The sequence below is a fragment of the Dromiciops gliroides genome, chromosome 1 (assembly GCF_019393635.1).
Source record: "Dromiciops gliroides isolate mDroGli1 chromosome 1, mDroGli1.pri, whole genome shotgun sequence".
In the NCBI taxonomy this organism is placed as follows: domain Eukaryota; kingdom Metazoa; phylum Chordata; class Mammalia; order Microbiotheria; family Microbiotheriidae; genus Dromiciops; species Dromiciops gliroides.
Window position 1 is genome coordinate 629,458,580 of NC_057861.1, and position 21,501 is coordinate 629,480,080.

Below are 21,501 nucleotides of genomic sequence, written 5' to 3' on the forward strand. Positions count from 1 at the left end.
CCAGAGCCATCTGTTATACCAAGGATGTTCCTATTGCAAAGCATGGATCCCAGGACTCAAATAAGTTATGCATGTCCTATTTCACTCCTGTCCTCCCAGGGGCCACCTCCCACAGCACTGGAAATCCTATGTGCATGAGTAATATTGCTCTCCAGACCCACTATGATGCAAAGTAGTGTGCAAGGGAGAGGTACAGCTAGCACCCTGTCCCCATAAATCTATATTATCTTAGGCATCAACTCTCCAATGTCATGGTTCTCTTCAAGAGTGAAGGACAAACAACAATAATCTCAGGTGAAATTACCTGAAATAGGCCATTGTTTAGCAGATAACTAGAACTCCCTTTCAAATATATTTCATGGACCAGTTCTATATTAATTTTCCTAAGCTTAGGCTCATTACAACTCCTTCCAAGGCTTGTCTAGCCCTTAAAAACTCAGATCTTATCAAAGATAACGTTGTCTTTCTTACTCTCCCAGATGATGACTCATCCTATTCCCTTCCCCCAAGAGAGTTCTTATCCCCAGGTCTTATTAATTTCCTTTAATCACCAGCTAGGGCTGACCCCATTGCTCTTAAGAAGTGGGAGGCTCACAATTGTAGCTTGGACCAGACCCAACTACTGAGACTTTCTCAGATAGACCCAGAAGATAAAAGATATTATATTCCCCTATGACCAAGTTCCTTTCCCCTAGGAATTATATTAGAAGTTAGATGGGCTGGGGGGGTAATCCAGATAGATTTCAAGAAGCCTAATCTTACCATCACTATTATCACCTCTTACTCCCCCCAGATCTGCCACACAAAGCCTTATGTGGGCTCTGGACCATCTTGATCTATAACCTTTCAGGTCACAAGAACGCCCGAAAACACCTGTATTTGCCACAATGAAAACACAAATGGAAGGAGCTGCTCCCTAAAGGTAAGGAGAGCAAGAGGCAAGTTGGTTGCCACAACTCTACATGGTCTTGCTTGATCTCTCTCCATTATACATGCCACTGACTTATGCCAAATATTCTCACTATCCAGTATAGGTTCACTTGAGATACATCCTCGGCCCTATCACATTATCTGACTCCCTTAACTATACCAGTGGCATGATATTGGCACAGGGAACATGGTGGGCCATCTCCTACCTCTGCTTCACACAGTGCCCTCTTCTCTCCCCTAAAATAACAAAAGGGACCCATGAGCCAAAATGGAAGTCACAGTCTAGGGGTCACCATGGGAGCCTCCCAACTTCTCAGCCAATGTAGGAATAACTGCAAGTGAGGAAGATTGGGCTCTAATTCTGACTGCCTCTCATTCACTGTGTGACCTTGGCCATACCATAACAACCAATGACTAGGAAGTAAGTACACTGCTATATATGAGCCAGGTATGTGGTACAGACTCCAAATGCTGAAGTGTTTCAGAGAAGAGAAATTCAGTTAGGGCTGAAATGATCAAGAAAAACATCCTAGAAAAGGGAGAGCCTGAGCTTGGCCTTGGAGGATAGGTCATATTTGCAGAAGAGGCAGAGAGGAGGCAGAGAGAAAGACATTCCTGGCAATAGAAACAGTCTAAGCAAAAGCTGTCAGGTATGCATGAACAAGGTATGCTTGATGGGGCACAGTGAATAGTCCATCCTGGCTGAAGCAGCCGTTGCTTACAGCTGCGAGCCAAAACTGGGAAAACAAACCTGACTCAGATCATGAAGGACCTTGAATCCCAGACTAAAGACCTGGAATTTTATCCAAACACCTGGAGAGTGTTGATCATGGAAGTGACATTATCACAGCTTTGATAAGAAGTATGCGTTCAGTATCATGCACAGGATGGAAGAGTTGGAGAGATTGGAAGCCAGGAGACCAGTTAGGAGGTTGTTGCAAGAATTGGAGGTGATGAGTTCCTAGACCAGGATGGTGACTGTGATAGTGCTTGAGGAGAAAGGATGTAAGAAGTAATGAAACAAGTAGACATAAAATGATTAGACACCTGGTTGTATGGGTTGGAAGAGGAGGGAGAGAGGAAAGATGACTCAGTTTTCTAATTCATGTGACGGGAAGCTGTTGGGAGCATTAACAGAAATAAAGAAGGTAAGAGGTGGACCAGACTGGAGGAGGAAGAGGGGAGGCAGGCAAGGGATGAGCTCAATTCTGGATATTTTGAGTATGCAGTGCTGAAGGGGCATCAGGACAGCAGCCAGTTAGACAAGCAGATCTAGAGCTCAGTGCTAGCAAGGGCCTGAAGAGAGCACATTTGAAAGTCTTCTATATGTGTAGATAATCCTTAGAGCCACAGAAGTGGGGAAATGCTCCTCTCTAATTGTGGGGACAATAGCTCTACCTTATGTTAAAGGAGCAGCAGACATCTGGTGACAAGATGGCGGAGGGGATTGGAAGGAATCCAAAGAGACCCTCTCATTTTCTCTAAAATCCTATCACATAGATTCCTGCTTGCTCTGTCTATAGGTGAGGCTGACTTGGCTGGCCAAGAAGCATTGTCAAGAGCAGACAGAAAGATAACTCAGCTGGACCAGGACCTCCAGACATAAGGAACATAGATTGGAGCAGTATGGGAGCTCAGAGGCCATTTAGCCCACCCCCTTTATTTTACAGATGAAAGGACTGGGTCCCATTTGGTCCAAACAAAATGAGGGAACTAGGCCCCAGGAAGGTTAAGCAGTGTGTCCAAGTCATGCAAGTAGTAAATATCAGGGGTAGGATTAGAATCCAGGTCATAAAGACTACAAATATCCTTAGAGACAAAGCTGTGGACAGGGGGTCATAGATTTAGAGCTAGAAGGGACCTCAGATGCCACATGGGCCAAAGTCATTTGATATTCAAAGACATAAAGGCCTAGGGAGATTAACTGACTTTCCCCCTCCCCTTCCCCAGGACCTTCCCATAGAAATTACTACACATTTTATAGATGTTTGGATGGATGGATGGATGGATGGATGGATGGATGGATGGATGGATGGATGGATGGATAGATAGATAGATAGATAGATAGATAGATAGATAGATAGATAGATAGATAGATAGATAGATAGATAGATAGATAGATAGATAGATAGATAGATAAGATAGATAGATAGATAGATAGATAGATAGATAGATAGATAGATAGATAGATAGATAGATAGATAGATAGATAGATAGATAGATGGTAGGCACACACATACATATATACATGTCATATACGCATTTTTTTGCAAATTGACTTCTGCATTAGAATGTAAACTCCTTAAAGGCAGGCATCATGTTTTTGCACAAATTAAGTGCTTAATAAATGCTTGTTGATTCACTGACCAGAGTTGCATAGGTAGTAAGAATAAGGGGCATATTCATTTCTCAAATATATAAGGAACTGAGCCAAATATAAAAATAAAATCCATTTCCCAGTTGATAAATAGTCAAAGAATATGAACAGGTAGTTTTTCAGAAGAAAAAGTCAAAGCTATAAATATTCACACAACAAATGCTCTAAATCACTATTGATTAGAGAAATTTACATTTTTTAAAATTTTGAGGTACCGCCTCAAACTTACCAGATTGGCTAACGTGACAAAAATGATAAATGCTGGATGTGGAAAAATAAGTATACTAATGCACTATTAGTGGAGTTGTAAACTGATCCAACCATTCTGTAGAACAATTTTGAACTACGCCAAAGGGCTATAAAACTACACATGCCTTTTCATCAAGGAATACTACAACAAGGTCTATATCCCAAAGAGATCAAAGGAAAATGACCTATAAGAATGAGAATACTTATGGCAGCTCTTTTTGTAGTGGAAAAGAATTGGAAATTAAGGGGATGCCCATCGACTGGGAAATGGCTGAACAAGTTGTTATATAATTGTGAAGGAATGTTGTTGTGCTATGAGAATTGACAAGTAAGATGGCTTCAGAAAAACCTAGGAAGACTTACATGAACTGATGGAAAGTGAAGTGAGCATAGCCAGGAGCACTGTACACAGCAACAGAAATATTGTAATGATAATCAGCTGTGAAAGACTTAGCTACTCTGATCAACAATGATCTAAAACAATTCTAAAGGACTCGTGATGAAAAATGCTACACACAGGATAAAGGGGAAAGGACCCGCATGTACCAAAATATTTATAGCTGCTCTTTATGTTATGGCAAAGAATTAGAAATTGAGGGGATGCTCATCATTTGGGGAATGGCCAAACAAGTTGTGGTATGTGAATGTGATGGAATACTATTTTGCTGTAAGAAATGATGAGCAGGCAGATTTCAGAAAAACCTGGAAATATATGAGTTGATGCTAAGTGAAATGAGCAGAAATAAGAGAACATCGTACACGGTATCAACAACATTGTGCAATGATCAACTATGATGGATGTAGCTCTTCTCAGCAATACAATGATCCAAGAACATGCCAAAAGACTCATAATGGGAAATGCTCTTCACCTCCAGAAAAAGAACTATGGAATCTGAATGCAGATTGAAACATTCACTTATGTTGTTGGTTTTTATTTGTTATTGTTTCTTCTGGGGTTTTTTGCCTTTTGTTCTGATTCTTCTCTCATAACATGAATAATGGGGAAATATGTTTAATATGAATGTAATGTATAACCTATATCAGATCACTTGCTGGCTTCAGGAGGGGAGAGGGAAGGGAGAGTGTGAGAAAAATTTGGAACTCAAAATCTTACAAAAGTGAATGTTGAAAACTATATTTATGTGTAATTGGAAAAATAAATAAAATAAAATACTAAGAGAAAAAATGTTATACACCTCCCAAGAGGAATCTAATGAACTCTGCGCAGATTGAAGTATAGCTTTTTTCCACTCTTTTTTTATCCTTTTTTTTTTTGCTTTTTTTTTTCCCAACGTGGCTAATATAAAAATGTTTCACATGACTTCACATGAATAATTGACATCATGTTGCTTGCCTTCCCAATGAGTAAAGAAGGAGCATTAGGGAGAGAATTTCAATTTTTTTAACAAATGTTTAAAAGAAAAGAAAAATAAATTAAATTTAAAAAGAATCAGAGGCATGATTTGAACCTACATCCTCCAACTCCATGGTCAACATTCTTTTCAATATGATGTGCTGCCTCCTGATTCTGAAAGGCACCGACAAAAAAGCATCCACAGACTCTAGAAATAGCAATGATTTACTTTCCTATAATGCTTAATAGTTTATAAAGCTACTTCCTCACAACAGCCCTTTGAGGAAGGTGAGAAGTACAAGTATTATTCTCCTATTGTAAAGATGAAGACAGTCCTGAAGAGATGAAATGTCCATGACTATAGAGTGAACTAAATCGACTAGTAGGAAAATCCAGCATTCAAGAGAAAGGGATTAAAAAGGAGAAGTTCTTGGAAGACTTGAGTGTTAAACAGTATTGAGGGCAATAGCATTCTTGGTCCCTGGACACATCCTTGGTACAGACCAACCAGTCTCACAGCTTACATTTGGATCAGGGGACACTCAGAGGAGCATGAGTGGATGTGCTATGTGCCTGGTGAGACTGTTTCAGTTCCGAGCTTCACAGGAAAGAGACCAAACCCACTAGTGTCTTTTGAGATCTCCCTCTGCCATTTTGACATAGAGGAAGGTCACATTTTAACCCTCCATGCCAGTCCAGGCTGACTACTCGGGGATGTTCTTTGATGTACAGGGAAACATTCTTGGGAGGTCAATGAAAAGAGCCAGCAGCACTGAAGGCCAATCATACTCCAGCCCTCCATTTCTATGAATGTATCATCTGCCAGCAACTAAGGTTTCCTCACAGACAGATGTTCCCATGCTCTGAGTCCTCTCTCCAAACTTCAGCCTGGCAAGCTGCCAGTTGGGGCTCGCTCCCAATTTCATTTAGTGAAGTTTCCCTTTAAAGCCCACCTCCTCTTCCATCTTCCCTCCCTTCTTTCCTTCTTTCTCTGCTATTCAGGGGCCCAAGTCCATCCTGTCTGGCAAGAAAGTTCCTGATTAATTTATTGAACCTAAGCTTCCATAGACTGAGTATGTTCCCCATCCCAAGCAGGTTGGCATTTGAAAAGTGGAGATGATGGATTGATGCTGAATGAAATGATCAGAACCAGGAGAACATTGTACACAGGAACAGCAACATTGTGCAATTATCAGCTGTGATAGACTTAACTCTTCTCAGCAATACAATGATCCAAGACAATTCCAAAGGACTCATGTTGGAAAATGCTCTCCACAACCAGAAAAAAGAATTGTGGAATCTGAATGCAGATTAAACCATACTTTTGTTCTGATTCTTCTTTTACAACATGACTAATGTGGAAATGTTTAACATGATTGTACATATATAACCTATATCAGATTTCTTTCTGTCTTGGGGAGGGAAGAGGGAAGAGAGGGAGGGAGAAAAAATTGGAACTTAAAAAGTTATAAAGGGGCAGCTAGGTGGTGCAGTGGATAAAGCACTGACCCTGGATTCAGGAGGACCTGAGTTCAAATCCGGCCTCAGACACTCAACACGTACTAGCTGTGTGACCCTGAGCAAGTCACTTAACCCCAATTGCCCCACCCCCCCAAAATTATAAAAACAAATGTTGAAAATTATCTTTACATGTAACTGGAAAAAATAAAATACTATTAAGATTGAAAAAAGAATAATAAGGAAAATGGAGATGAGCAGAATGTTTATCTCCCTTAAAGAATAAAGCAATAATAGGGAATTTCAAGCATCCAAGAGCTTTTAGGGAGCTTCGGAAGAAGAAAAGTCTATCACCCCATGTGCCAAGGATGGTTTCCCTCTCTCATTGTGAGTGGAAGTTAACCTTGAACACACATGTGTGGGTAAGTTTAGCTCTGGATCTGTGGTTCTTAAATCTCATGTTATCCAGAGGTCAAAGAAGATAAAATAAGGAAGAGAAAGACGCTTTTTAAGCTGCTCACTTTTTTTAAAAGCTAGGAACCAGCCAAAGGAGAAGAAAATCCACTTGTGAATAGACAAGAATAATTCAATTGTGAAGCTCAGTCCTGTTAAATTTTAAATAATTGAATATGAAACTTCCCTTTTTTATTCCTCAGTTAATAACCCAGACAAGAAAAGAGCACATTGAAAGTACTGCCCAGTCAAGGACACACTGTGGGGAGGATGAAAGTATGTCCTCTTTCTGTTAGAGGCCTAGTTATTCAAGTTCCATCCCTCCCTCCCCACACATACAGCCTTCTTTGGACCAGAACCTGACTTTTCTCCGGGCCCTGAGCCTGTGACTTGAGGACGAAGGTGGAGGGAGGGGAGGAGAAAGACCTGAGGAGTAAGGAAGATAATAAAGGGGATAGAATGCTGGAGAACTCTTGTCTTTGCCCTAGATTCCCCCTCCCTTCCACCAGCCTTAGTTCCTCTGAGAAGGTAACACTCCTCCCAGCCTCTCTCTAAGTCTCTGGTCTCTAACAGGTAAAGGGCTGAGGGGATTTTTTAACTGAACTGTGATTTCTTTTATGTCAGGAACTTCCCCTACCAATGGTGAGCTATACTTCTTCTCCAGTTTCCAGTCTTAGAAAGTTTCCAGGGCCCCTAATAGGTTAAGTAAGTCGTCCAGTGTCATAAAGGATCAGACTATGCCAGAGGCAGGACAAACTCATTGGACTCTGAGACCAGCTCTCTACCCACTGGCCAGGCTGCCTCTCCCTGGACTGATCATGTTTGCCAAAAAGAACATCACTTGGCCCTGCCCTGTTCTTCTTTGCCCATCTGTCCCTTTCACATAATCAGCTTCTTCATCCAGCCTCTTCCAATCTGGGTTCTAGCTTACCTACAGCTACAACTACACCTACACCTACACCTACAACTACAACTACACTTACCTGGGCCTGGCCACTTCTCTGAGGGGGGAGGGGGGTCAAGGCAGTGCAGTATCTTATAGACTGTGATCTTTGGACTGAAAGAATGGCTTTGATTCTGGCTCTGAAACTTTGGACCACTGGGCCTTGCCTTATTTCCCCAACTTGGACTCCAGTTTGCCTATCCTTAACAAAAACAGGGTTATACTTTATGACATCTAAGACTTATCCCAGTCCTAAATTCTATACTCCTGGCTCTAAAGGGAGAATGTCAGGCCTGTCTCTTCCATGAATTGATAGGGAACAACCAGAGAGTTCACTGACTAGGGAAATGCAGGATAAGAAACCTCCCTCTGACAATACAGATTGGCTCATTGTCAACACCAGTCGTCTTGACTTGTCTTACTCCTGGATTCTGATGACTCTGGAGGAGAGAGTGAGGATAATGACTTTGTGCAGCTCTGTCTCATTTAAATCCAATTCACAGGAAAGTCAAGACATCACCCTCCTAATGTCTTTGGTCTTCTTCAAGAACAAAAGACAATAACAACAGTCTTGGAGTTGCCCAGATCACTGAAAGGTTAAAAGTGCCCAGGGTCAAACAACCAATATGTAACAAAAGCTGAACTTGAACCCAGACTTCCCTGGTTCTGAGGGCAGCTCTCAAGACTGCCTCTTGTTAGTAAGTCCATTAATAATAACTTTTATTTTTATACTACTTTACAGCTCACAAAGTCTTTCCCTGGTAGAGCATGGGGCAAAACTCTTCAAATAAGAACTATTGTATTTACATATGAAAAAGACTGGATTTTTTTTCAGTGCCCATAAGATAGTCTTGCCTTTCCTGGGGTTGGCACTGTCCTTCTGCCCTCCTCACCAGTCACATGTGTGAATAGCAGAGTCTTAGGGGTTAAAAACCTAGGAAGGACTGCCTCTACCACCCTAAGGTTTGGGTAATTATTAGGTAAATAACCACCACCTGGTTTGAAGCCTTGTCTTCATAGTGAACATGGGAAACAAATGGATAAATAATCATAGACTAAGGTAAGGTCCCTAAAACTAGGGAGAGTAGTTCAAAGAAAAGACAAGATCTACAGGCATTAGCCATCAGGGAAGAGACTGCTCTTTGTTCTAAAAAGCCTGGTGTATGAGGCTGAAAGTTTATTGCTGGGCTGATGGAAATTCCAGTAGACCTCTCTGAGGGAACAGAACAGAGGCTTCTGGATGGTCCTGGGAAAGGTTTTTTTCTGGCTTTTCTTAAAGTTCTGTGAGCATCCAATATATAGGCTCAAAGCTGCAAGAGCACTGCTTGCTTCTTTCTAAAAAAGAGATGGCCAAGAATTCAGCTGAGCAAGAGTTAGAGGTGCTGAAGACAGTGTCCAGCAGAGCAGCACCCAGCAGATATGAGTGGGGGAAGGGGTCACAGCATGACTTCAATGGCTAAGATCAGTGTCCCTGCCATGTTGGAGGGATGAGCTGATCCTTCATATGTATTCCCCTGTCCACCCATGTTTCCTATGTATCTGCTTCTTCCATGTGTTTGCCATGGCCACTCATTCATATGCCCTACATGTTATGGGAAGTCTTCCCAAATCCTCCTGAATTCCAGAGCTTTCCCTTGGTTATCTTCAATTTATCGTGAATATACCTTGTTTGTATTTGGTTGTTTTCGTGTGTTCTGCTTCATTAGACTGTAAGCTCCTGGAGAGCAGGGGCTGTTTTTTATCTTTCTTTGGCGCATAGTAGGCACTTAATAAATATTTATAGACTCACTTGATGTATATGCCTCCATGGCACAGAAAAATGCATGTGGCACCTTGGTGACATGTTTATTCTGCTATATGTGTGTTACTTATATGTGTCTACTCTTTCCCACTCTTACTTTCTCATAGTCATAGTCAATAAATATTTATGAAGGGCCTACTATGTTCGGGGCACTGTGCTAAGTACTGGGGATATAAATAAAGACAATCTCTGCCCTCAAAGAGCTTATAACCTAATTGAGGGGAAGACAATACAAAAAAGGAAGCTAAATAGGGGAGGGGGACACCAGAGGGTATCAAGGAGTGAAACCAAGCAGAGCAACTGATGGAAAAAGAAGAGGTTAGCTGGAAAGTTCTGAGCCCTTTATAAAGGAAGGCTTTAAGAGGAGGTGATTGCTCCAACCTCCAGCACTCCATTCAGAGAGGAGAGGCAGCTGAGGGTGCTGCAAAGGCATTGAGTGTCAAAGCTGGATCAATCTTAGTGATGATGAGACTTGGTGATGAGCTTATCCTGGGGGAGGCATAATGTTCATGGGGTCTAGCCCAAGCAGAACAGGTAATAGAAAATGAAAAGAAAAAAAAGTGTATTTCTGGGAGTGTGAACACCAGGTTTATGAGAGAAATGTTTTGTTGCTACTTTTCTTACTATGCCATTTCAGTCAGTTACATTAAATACCTTTGCATTTACTGGGTCCTTTGGCTGACCATAAAAAGGTAATCCAAAAGTGGGAGCTGATGAACTATGGTTTTAGAAATGCAGACCCACAAAGTACCTTGAACAGCCATCTACTACACATAGTAAATTGGGGGTTCTCCCCCAGGCACTCCACTTATAAAAACCCTATTAGGAGACCTATTTCCCTAATTTTACAACCAAAGCTCAGAGACAGCAAATAGCTTGAACCTTTGTTTGCCTCATTAACAAAATGAGATGAATAATATTACATGTCCCAAGATTATATAGTGAGTGTCATAGTCCTCTGCCTCTGGATTCAGTACACTTTCACTGTGTGATATATCTTCAAATCCAGTGCTCTTTCCACTCCACACATTCCTGCTTTGAATGTATACAAATGCAAACTTATTATTTACACAGCTACCCTTCTCTCACTTCCAAATTTGTAACTCTCAACAGCAATTTTTTGGAGAGGTAGCAGTTTTCCTATTTATAATGTCAAAGATTGGCAGGATTTCTAAGGTCTCTTCAGGCTCTGAATCCTATGCACATGCTTTGTGGGTGATATCTTTTATGTTCCGGTTCTTTTTTTTCTTTTTTGTACTTCATTGCTTTGCTCCTGGATTGTTGAAAAGGTTGGGAGGTTGGCCAAAGATTACCAAATAGGAATGTAGATAGAACACCCTGAAACCCACCCAAGACAACCAAAAGACTTTCTGATAGGCTATTGTAAACCTGGAACTATAGAACAGGCAAATAAAATTGAATCAAGGTACTCGGGGTTGGCAGTTCCAAACTGGGAAGAGGAAGGGCTTGGGGTGAGGAGAGTGCTCTGAAGTAGAAGACATCATTCTCATTTGAGGCCCCAAGGGAATCCAAAATTCCAGCCTTAGAAAGTATCCTGAAAGCTAATTTAGGCCAAGGAAAAGAAACTTTGATCAAGGCACCACCATCTGTGACTGGATAATTTTCTTTTGTATGTATTTCTAGTGGTCATTGTTAGGAGCCTGTCTGTTTAGCCATTGTTGGAAATATCATAATTAGAACTGACAGTTACATTCTAGAATTTGGAATTTGAAGTAGAAGGGCAGAATCATTTGCCCCTCTCTCACTCATCTCTAACCAAAAGAAGCTTCAGGAAAATGGGTCCCGACTTGAATCGATGGCTCGATTGAAAATTCTTCTATATAACAGGGCAGGACTCCCTTGATTCAAAACTGACCTGTCACTTAAAAAGGGCCAAATACAATGACTTTCAGATTTGGCAGAAAACTTGGAATGTGGAAAAATAATGTTGCCACTAAACCTCAGGAAGAAGACTTGAGAATTCTTCTTGAGAGACTCTCAATCAATCAATTCACATTTGATAAGCACCTACTTTGTGCCAAGCAGTATGTTAAGTTCTTCTCTCCAATATTTCTCTTTTTTGTCTTCTATAGAATGAAGCAGGAGGGAGAGGTGTAACTCTGCATTTCTGCTCCTTTCTGGTAGCTCTGATACAGGTAGAATAGTTGTTCTCCTTGGTGGGCAGAGGAGCAACTCTAAGTCAATCTTGTCTATCTACCTTTGATTAAGAATTGGGAAGTCTATATGGCATGGTGTCAAGGTTAGCCCAAATAGCCCAAGAGAAATAACCCATTTCCATTCTTTTCTCAAAAATGTGTATGAGTTGTATCTGTAGTGTAACTAGTAAGAATTATGTTCACAATGTATGAAAGTCATTTTGATGGACTTGTACGTTTATACCGAGTTAGAAATTTCCTTGAAAGCCCAAGTGTTTGCTAATCTCTAAAGTTCTCTCAATCACAATTGCCTATTTATTCAGTGAAGTTCACCATACCAAATGTCTTTCAGTCCCTTAATGAAAAACACTTTACCATCCTATAAAGGGCTCTGGTGTAGGAAATGTGGTTATGGAGTTTTCAAGTTCTGGACACTCCTCTTTTTTTTGTTTGTTTGTTTGGTTGGTTTGGGATTTTTAGGGGTTTTTTTTGGTGAGGCAATTGGGGTTAAGTGACTTGCCCAGGGTCACACAGCTAGTAAGTGTTAAGTGTCTGAGGCCGAAGTTGAACTCAGGTCCTCCTGACTCCAGGACCAGTGCTCTATCCACTACGCCACCTAGCTGCCCCACCAGACACTCCTCTTAATCTGGTAGAACACAGAGGATACTATCCCCCCATGGACTCCAAATCCATGTATATTAGTGTGTATAACACTTTAATTTTGATATATTCCCATATTTTTATTTTCTCTTCTCTCCAGTAAGTCAGTCATATAATTTAGAGTTTACAACAAAGAAGAATGAAAAAGGGAGGAGGCCAGAGCAGGGAAGTTTTGGTGGGAAAAGCAGAAGAAAAGATAGTGCTACCTACAGGAAAGGAGATGAGGAAGAAAGGAAGAAGAGAAGGAAGAGGAGGAGGAGAAGGAAGAGGAGAAGGAGGAAGAAGAGGAAGAGGCTCCCTTGGTGTTCCATCTGGGGTACAAATGTGATTCTGCCCTCACTGGTAAATAAGCATAGAACCCTCAGAGCCCCATTTACTGACCACACAAAATTACCACAGTTCTCACCATGTCAGCCTAACAAATAAGTTATTTGATTGTTGGATACACACTAGTAGGGACTGAGAAACTGCACAGATATTTCCAAACAGATTCCATGCCAGATCAGGGAATCAGTTTTGGTGGGAAAAAAACCAGCAGAAGAAAAGTATTCTGGGCATTAAGACCCAAAATACTGTGGAACTTCCTAAATGAGATCCATAGGAACTCAAAAGAGTTCAGTCTAACTATCCAAACAGAAAAAATCAAGTGGATGAAGAATGCTCCAAATCTAGGCTGTGCTCTTCCATTGTATGGACAGCCCATTGATTTGACCCATCGTTACATACATTGTTATGGGGAAAATATCTCCTCTCTGAATTCATGGAGTAGGTAATTGCTGCCAAAATATATCTACCGCAATGCAAAAAAAAATTATAGAGGAAAAAGCCTAAGTTTTGTTATTATGCTCAAACATAAGTTCAGGCTCTGAGAAAAGCTGAACCCTGATTAGGACACTAACAAGGTTTTTTATAGGCAAAACAGCATCATAGTGACAGAGAAATAATTCATTTATTTATTGCAAATTTATACATTCCTCTTAAGCTATAAAAGTTTTAAAAAAGATAGTTTCACAATCTTATGCTTCCTTCAATGTCATAAAAATTGAACCAACAGTCATGATCTCATATATTCCCTAAGGAAACAAACTTCATCAAACAAACTCTATAGGTAAACTGAGTCAGGTCACACATGAACTATGTTTAGAGGGTTCCCAAATAGGCTAATTGAGGATGAAGATTGACATGTCACAAAAGATTCAGGGACAGTTGAGAATATTACCCCAGCCTTTTCTCTAAGGAATGTTTAAGGCTTTAAATAATTTTTTTACATTCCAAGTGATGGATTTTGATCAACTCAACAACCTTTCAACTAGGAGAAACATCCCTGACCTTCTTTCACTTAACATTTTTATATGTCAGGTTTTAGTCAGGTGAGATTAACAAATCAAAAATCAAAAAAAAAAAATTCCAATTCCTGGGTAGACACTGGAGATAAGCAATGAACTGGACCAAAAATTGAATAGGACACCGGGCTAGACTACATGTGGGAAATTAATCAAGGCTTTCTTTGAACTAAAGCTGGTCCATGAAACAAAAGTTTATTTTTTTCAAAATCAATATTATGCCAGTGATGTTATATGTCAGTGAATCTTAGACTATCATAATTTTTGAGGCACCAAAAAATGTAGGTTAACCAAAAAACAATGGAGAGATGCTTGGTGTGCAAAAAAAGGTTATAACATATTACTATGATGAATGTGTGTAAAGAGTAGCATAAAAGATAACAAAGAGATATATGAATAGAAAAGGAAATGAGTTGATCGCCTAACAAAAACAAAGGATAGCCACCAGATTAGTGTTCACACCCCCCACCCCCCAACATGGTCATTGTGTATGTGAAACCTTGGTCAAGTCACTACACTTCCCTGGGTCTCAGTTTCCTCATTTGTAAAATGAGCCACTGAGGTCCCTTTCATCTCCCTATCTTTGATCCTATGATCAGCCTCATTAGAGATCATACCCTTATCAGTGAGATAAAAGATCTCTTGAAGAATTCTGAAATAGGTATGCATTTTAAGTAGATTTCCAGTCCTTATTTTTCTAAGAGACTACAAGGTCATTTGAACATGAACGCAAGCATGAATCTTTGGCAGTTTTCTCTTCTGTGAAAAAAGGGGATTGGATTAGATGATCCCTCAAGTCCCTTCCTGCTTCAATGATCTGTAATGATTCTATGATGCTGTTAGAACACCTCCATGGAGATGGCAGAGGGGCCAAGGCAGTGTCTCAGAGCCTTGATTAACATGCTAATCATTCTCCCTAGGAGGAGAGAGGAATTTTGGCATCTAAGTTTCTGGCTCAACAATGGGTCCAAGGAGTGTGCCTAGGCACCTTGCTCTGGGTGTTTGCCACCAACTCATAGTGCTAAGTGACAGAATGAAAACCCACAGTAATGTAAAGGGTGGCTGTGTTCCCTCTTCTCCTTCAGACTGAAGAGTTAGGAAAATGTGGGGACACCAGAGGTTCATATAGTATAATGAGTGAAGAACTGGTCTGGGAGTCAGAAGCCTGGGGGCCTAGTTCCACCTCCGCCAACTACCATTCATTAGAGAGTTCACAGTCCACTGGAGAAATAGGACAAATGTATAAAAACATAAATATCAATTACAGGTAACATGTGCTAAGTACAAAACTGTATATTCATTCCTTAATTAAACAGACCTGTTTACAGAGCCCTGTGCTGAGAGGAGAGGATCTAGTTTAATAAATTCCTCACCCTAAGGAAGGCAAAAATCTACTAGGGACATTAGATTGCAGTTAAACAAAGGGCTATATGAGGTGAATGAGAGACTTACCTATAGTGGGGATCAGGGAAGGCTTTTTGGAAAAGGTGACGTTTGAGTTAAGCAGGAATTTGATGTGAAGCAGGAAAGACAATAAGGAACAATGGGAGCAAAGACTCACGCAGTGTTAGGGGCCTTAATATTTGTATAGTCTAACATATATGCATTTTACAGAGGAGTGAACTGAAGACCAGAGAGGAATGATATGACTAAGATCACATAGCAAGTTAGTGGAAGAGCCAGGATTAGAACTGAGGTCCCCTGGTTACCAGTTCAGTGTGCTTTCCACAATGCCATGTTGCCTTTCATTCCTGTGTTCCTTCTTCCATGGGATATCTACATTCCCTTCTCTAGGAAAGAAAAATCCATGTCCTTTGGGAAATTGTCCTTGGGTAGTAGTAACAAGGTAGTGGCAGATCTGTGAGCAATGAACAATGATTCCCTTAAAATACTAGTCCCTAGGCTGACTCATGAACTCTGGTCACATGCAAGAATGTTAATAGTCATATTTATAATCAGTTATATGTAGCGCCTACTGGTATGGTGAAAGCCAACCCACAACATGCTCTCATTCCAGTGCCCTCTAGGGGATACAAATTCTTTATTTCCCTGTGGCTCATTTCCACTTGACAAACATTTATGGTGGGAAATTGGGAGTTTCTCCAAAGGGAGAACCCTTCTCCAAAAGGCTGTTACATGCAATATTTTCAGGATCCTAAGAGTCATCCTTGCGGGAGAGTATTCCAATTAATACTGTTGGTTCTGAGAAGAGGTTAGAAAAATTGATCAATTAAAAAGCATTTATTAAATCTCTACTTAATGCAAAAACACTGGATTAGGCACCAGAGATACAAAGAGGAAACAGTCCTCTCTTCAAGGAATTTGCCTTCCATGGTGAGAACTACCAGCCATATGATTCTAACACAGAAAACACAAATAATTAAATACAAACTATATACAGAGCAAATACAATTTTTTTCTGGGGGTGGATGGGAAGGAGGCCTTGGTAGTTGGTTGAATGGTCACATGTAAGAAATGGCTCTCAAGCTGAGCTTTGAGAAACACTAGAGATTCTCTTAGATAGAGGTGAAGAGAGAGAAGCCCACGTTTGGGGAACAGACTGTGTAAAGCCACAGAAAGAGGAGGTGCAAGGTTGTGTGTGAAGATAAGCACACAACTCAGTTTGGCAAGAACAGTGTGTGTGTGTGTGAGTGTGTGTGTGTGTGTGTGTGTGTGTGTGTGTGAGAGAGAGAGAGAGAGAGAGAGAGAGAGAGAGAGAGAGAGAGCAAGAGAGAGAGAGAAAGAGAGAGAAGAAGTTGTGTGAATGAATATTGAAAAGGCAGGAGGGAGCTGTAGGATGAAAATGTTTAAATACAAACAGAGAGAGGAGTTTGCAATTTTTTCTAGAGGCAATAAAAGAGCAACTACTAGAGTTTTTGAGGGGTCAGCTAGGTGATGCAGCGTATAGTGTCAGGCCAGGAATCAAGAAAGTCAGACTCATCATCCTGAATTCAGATCGGGCCTCAGACACTTACTTAGCTGTGTGACCCTGGACAAATCACTTAACCTTGTTTGCCTCAGTTTCCTCATCTGTCAAATAAGCTGGACAAGGAAAATCCAGTCTCTCTACAAAGAAAACCCCAAATGGGGTCATGAAGAGTCAGATACAACTAAAGAATAACAATACTTTTTGAGCAGGAGAAAGAAAGATTCAGACTTTTGTTTTAGAGGATGAATTGGAGTGTAGAGAGAATGTTTGCAGGGACATCCTTTAGGAAACCCTAATCCAAGTGAGAGATAGTTAAGGACCTGATCAGAAGTGCAAAGCCTAGTTCCTGATGTTAGGAGGATACAGTCTGATGGCAGTTCACAAGGCAGAATTGCCAGTCTCAGGTCTTCATTGTTCACACGCATATTCTCTCTCTGTCTCTCTCTCTCTGTGTCTCTCTGTCTCTATCTCTGTCTCTCTCTGTCTCTCTCTGTCTCTCTCTCTCTCCCTCTCCCCTTTAGCAACAGGCTCTGGGCAGATTCCCCTGGAATTTTCCCCAGGGTCTCTCACAAGAGACTTCCAAATCTGGAACATAGTGATATCTATGTCAGTCATCTGAAACTAGTAATGAGAATCAGGTAAGGGGGTCCATCTAGGAGTTTGTGAAGATACTCTGGGAAGAGAAACTCTGTGGTGTAATACACAGGGGATCCTTTGAAGACAGATAAAACTAAGGTCACCATGCTCCAGACAGAAAGGGGCATCTTGTAAATGAGCTCTCCCATTCTACATGGATCTTTATCCCTCCCTCTCAATGGAAGTATTACATCCCATCAGGGAGAAGAAAAAGGCTTTTCTTTAGGATGTGTGTGTGTGTGTGTGTGTGTGTGTGTGTGTGTGTGTGTGCCTGAATTAATGAGCACCTCCCTGGAACCTTCTCTAGGACCATCCATCATACCTGGGTAGCATTTCCTCAAAAAGTACAAGGTTTCCCCTTAAGAAATGACACCAGGATGTATTTAGTATCACAAAAGCAAACAGCTGAGAAGTAGAAACCACATTTCTCCAGAGGCTTGGAAGGGTTTTGGAAATGCATTTGAAACCCTATTTAGTTTAATTAAAATATTTTAACACCAGTTCCCAGATTATCACATGCCTAATCTCCCTTTTTAGGGGAGAAATCTCTGCTTAAGCATATGAATTTATTACAAATGCATTGTTTTTAATGTAATTTTCTCTTCCCATATCAATTTATTATCTGTTTTTCATTTCCTTTCTCTATTGTTAATCTATCTAAATAACTTTAAAGTGGCTCTCCATCTCTTTGGTTAAATGAATTCAGTCCACAGATACTCATTATTTTGAGAGTGATTTACACAAGCCTTATTAGGGAGATTGTTCTGGGTTTGAAAGTTTCTGTGCAATCAAAAACCCTAGATTTGAGTCAGTTGCAATTAGATCCATTTTTTAAAAATCATTAAGCACGTAATTCTATGCCTTTGGACTGAGGTAGTGTCTCTGAAGGTGTACAGACAGTGTGGGCAGGTTACTTTGTCATACAGCAGGAGGGAGAAGTCCCCTTCTAGTGTCAGTCTGATCTGTTTGATCCTTCCCCAGCTCCCTGAAACCCCTTGGCTCCAAAGCTCTAGAAAACATTCCTTTGTTTTCATCTTTACAATTCTTTTCTAACTCAACACTTCAATCCTTAAAATGATTACGGCCCTCTCTCCACCAGGACGGATCATTCGCCCTCCTCTCCTGACTAGAAAGATACTAAAGCCTAGAAAGTGATTTGCTCAAGGTCTTATAAGTAGGAAGCATTTAAAACCATTTACTCATACTCTAAATCCAACGTTCTTTTCTACTGCTCTATTCCACCTTCCCAATTTAGCTAGGCTAGAGCTCAGAAAACAGAAACACAATCCATCCCTGAGCTCCACTGTACCAGATGTTGGGAATGCAAAGAAAAAATTGGAAAAGGGTTTATATTACCCTTGAAAAGTTTATGTGAGGGTGGGGGGCGGGGTGCAACAGGTAATTTGGGGAAGCAAAGAACATTATCAACGGGGGGTATCAGGAAAGCTTCTGGAGAAAGTGGCATCTGGACTAAACCTTGAAGGAAGATAAGGATTCTGAGATGTGAGGCTGAAGGAGCACATTACAGGCATGGGGGATGGCTTGTACAAATGCATGGAGGTAGGAAAGGGAATGTCAAATTTGGGAATAGCCGGTAGTACTTCTTGGCTAGAAAATAGAACATGTAAGGGGCGGGGGGAGAATCTTAAACAAGTCTGGAAAGGCAAGTTGGCACCAGGTTGAGGGAGATACCAGGCTAAGGAGATTTTATTTGATTCTAAAGATAATAAAGAACCACAGAAGGTTTTCAAACAAGGTCACCTTCATGCCAAGATAAAACATCAGATAGAATTTCAGTGAACACTTCAAAAAATCATACTAAAATAAAATCTCCAGCCTTCCTCTCATCCTGAAGGACTGGGTGACAGATACAACATAGAGTAGTAGAAAGATGGAAGATCAAGGCAAAGTTTGGTTGCCTGGAGAAGTACTTCAGTATTGTATGTCAGTTCCATGAAGGCAAGCTTGCAGATAATGGATGATGCTGTAGTACTTTTTCAGTCACCAATGGAGTGAAGTAGGACTATGTGCTTGCTCTCACACTTTTAAGCATGATGTTTTCAGCAATGCTCTTAGACACCTTCAAGGAGGACAAAAACAGCACCAAGGTCAGCTACCACACTAATGGTAAATTATTAAACTTGAAGAGGCTACAAGTCAAGACTAAAGTGGAAGAAGACTTGGTAGATGACTTTTTGTTTGTAGATGATTGTGTACTTAATGCAGCCTCTGAGGCTGAGATTCAACAAAGTATCAATCCATTCTCTGCTGCTTGTGCTAATTTTGGCCTAACAATTAACACCAAGAAAACAGGTTCTCCACTAGTCAGTACCACACCATCCACATGTGGAATCATTGGTTACAACAAATGGAGGAATTTTGAATGTTGTGGATAAATTTACTTCCCTTGGCGGTATACTTTCCACAGAGATGATGAGGTTGACACATGCATTGCCAGAGCTAGCTCAGTGTTTGGGAGGCTCCAAAAGAAAGTATGAAAGAGAAGAGGTTGTCTACCAAACTGAAGGTCTACAGAGCCTATGTGCTAACCTCATTGATGATGTATGCCTGTGAAACCTGGACAGTATACCACCACCAAGACAGGAAACTGAATTGCTTCCTTTTGTCTTAGGAAGATTCTGAAAATCACCTGTCAAGATAAGGTATTGGACACTGAGGTCCTTCCTTAAGATAAACTGCCAAGCATTCAAACTCAACTGCAGGGAACACAACTCCTTTGGGCTGGCCATGTTGGTCAAATGCCAAATGTACAATTGCCTAAAAAACTATTTTATGGAGAATTGATGCAAGGTAAGCCCTCACACAGAGGTCAGAAAAAACAATCCATGGACATTCTCAAGATCTCTCTGAAGAACATTGGAACCAAGTGTGAGACACTGAAGATGCTGCCACAGGACCGCCCAACATGGTGTACCTGTATCAAAGGTGCTGTGCTAAGGAGCAAAGCAGAATTTCAGTAGCTCAAAAGAAACATGAGATGCACAAATTTCAAGACATCTCCATCCCAAATGTTCACATGGACTATTTGTGCTTGACCTGTGGTAGAGCCTTCTGAGCTCATATTGGTCTGATCAGCCACAACTGTACACACTGTACCTTGACCCAGACATAGCAATGCCATTTCAGTCCTCTTCAAGCATGAAGGACAACAACCACCAGTAGAAAGAGTAACTAGTCTTGGAGTAACTAGAACTAAGGATCCTGGGAAAGTTATTTGACTTCTTTGTCCTTCAATGTCCTTGTCTGCGAAACAAAGAAGATAATATTTGCAAAGGGTGATAGTGAGGAAATGATTTCCCTTACCATCCTTTAACCCCAACCCAACACAGAGAATATCCAGGGCCTTTCGTGTCCTCTGCCCCACCACTTATTCCCAAAGTCATCCTACCCTTTTTATTTGCCTTCCCTCTATGCCCTGCAAACACCTTCCCCTCAATAGCAAGGTTATATGACCTATTGACATAACCTAAAGTTCCCCAGACCTTGCTATTTAACCCTTTCCCTCATCCTTAGGATTTTTAAACTTTTCTGTTGCCTCTGCAGCTTAATTTTCTTTTTTTATGTTTTTTGTTGTTGTTGGTTTTGGTGGGGCAATGAGGGTTAAGTGACTTGCCCAGGGTCACACAGCTAGTAAGTGTCAAGTGTCTGAGGCTGGATTTGAACTCAGGTCTTCCTGAATCCAGGGCCGGTGCTTTATCCACTGCACCATCTAGCTGCCACCTTAATTTTCTTTTATGTGCTGTCTCTCCCATTAGAGTGTGAGCTCCAAGACAACATGGACTATCTTGTATTTATGCTTGTTTCCTCAGCATTTAACACAGTGCTTGTGGTACATGGTAAATACCTAATAAATGCTTTAATTCATTATAAAAATTAAAGTGTTAATGAAATGCAAGCTAGTAGAAGTACTAGTAGCAGCAGCAGCAGCAGTATTAGCAGTAGAATTAGTAGTCTGGAGAACAAGGAAGATTCCAGAGATCTGACTTTTGCTTTTGGAAACTACAAAATGACTCTCCTCCCCCAAACTCTAACATCAATACCCTATCTTGGTACAAAGGTGACCCTGGGATCTTGAAAGATATGCCATTAGAACACAAATTCTAGCATATTCTAACATGCTGGAAAGGTTTCAGGCATGGACACAGTGACTGCTTGAGTCCACTATTGGCCTAGCTAAGTACAAAGATGTTT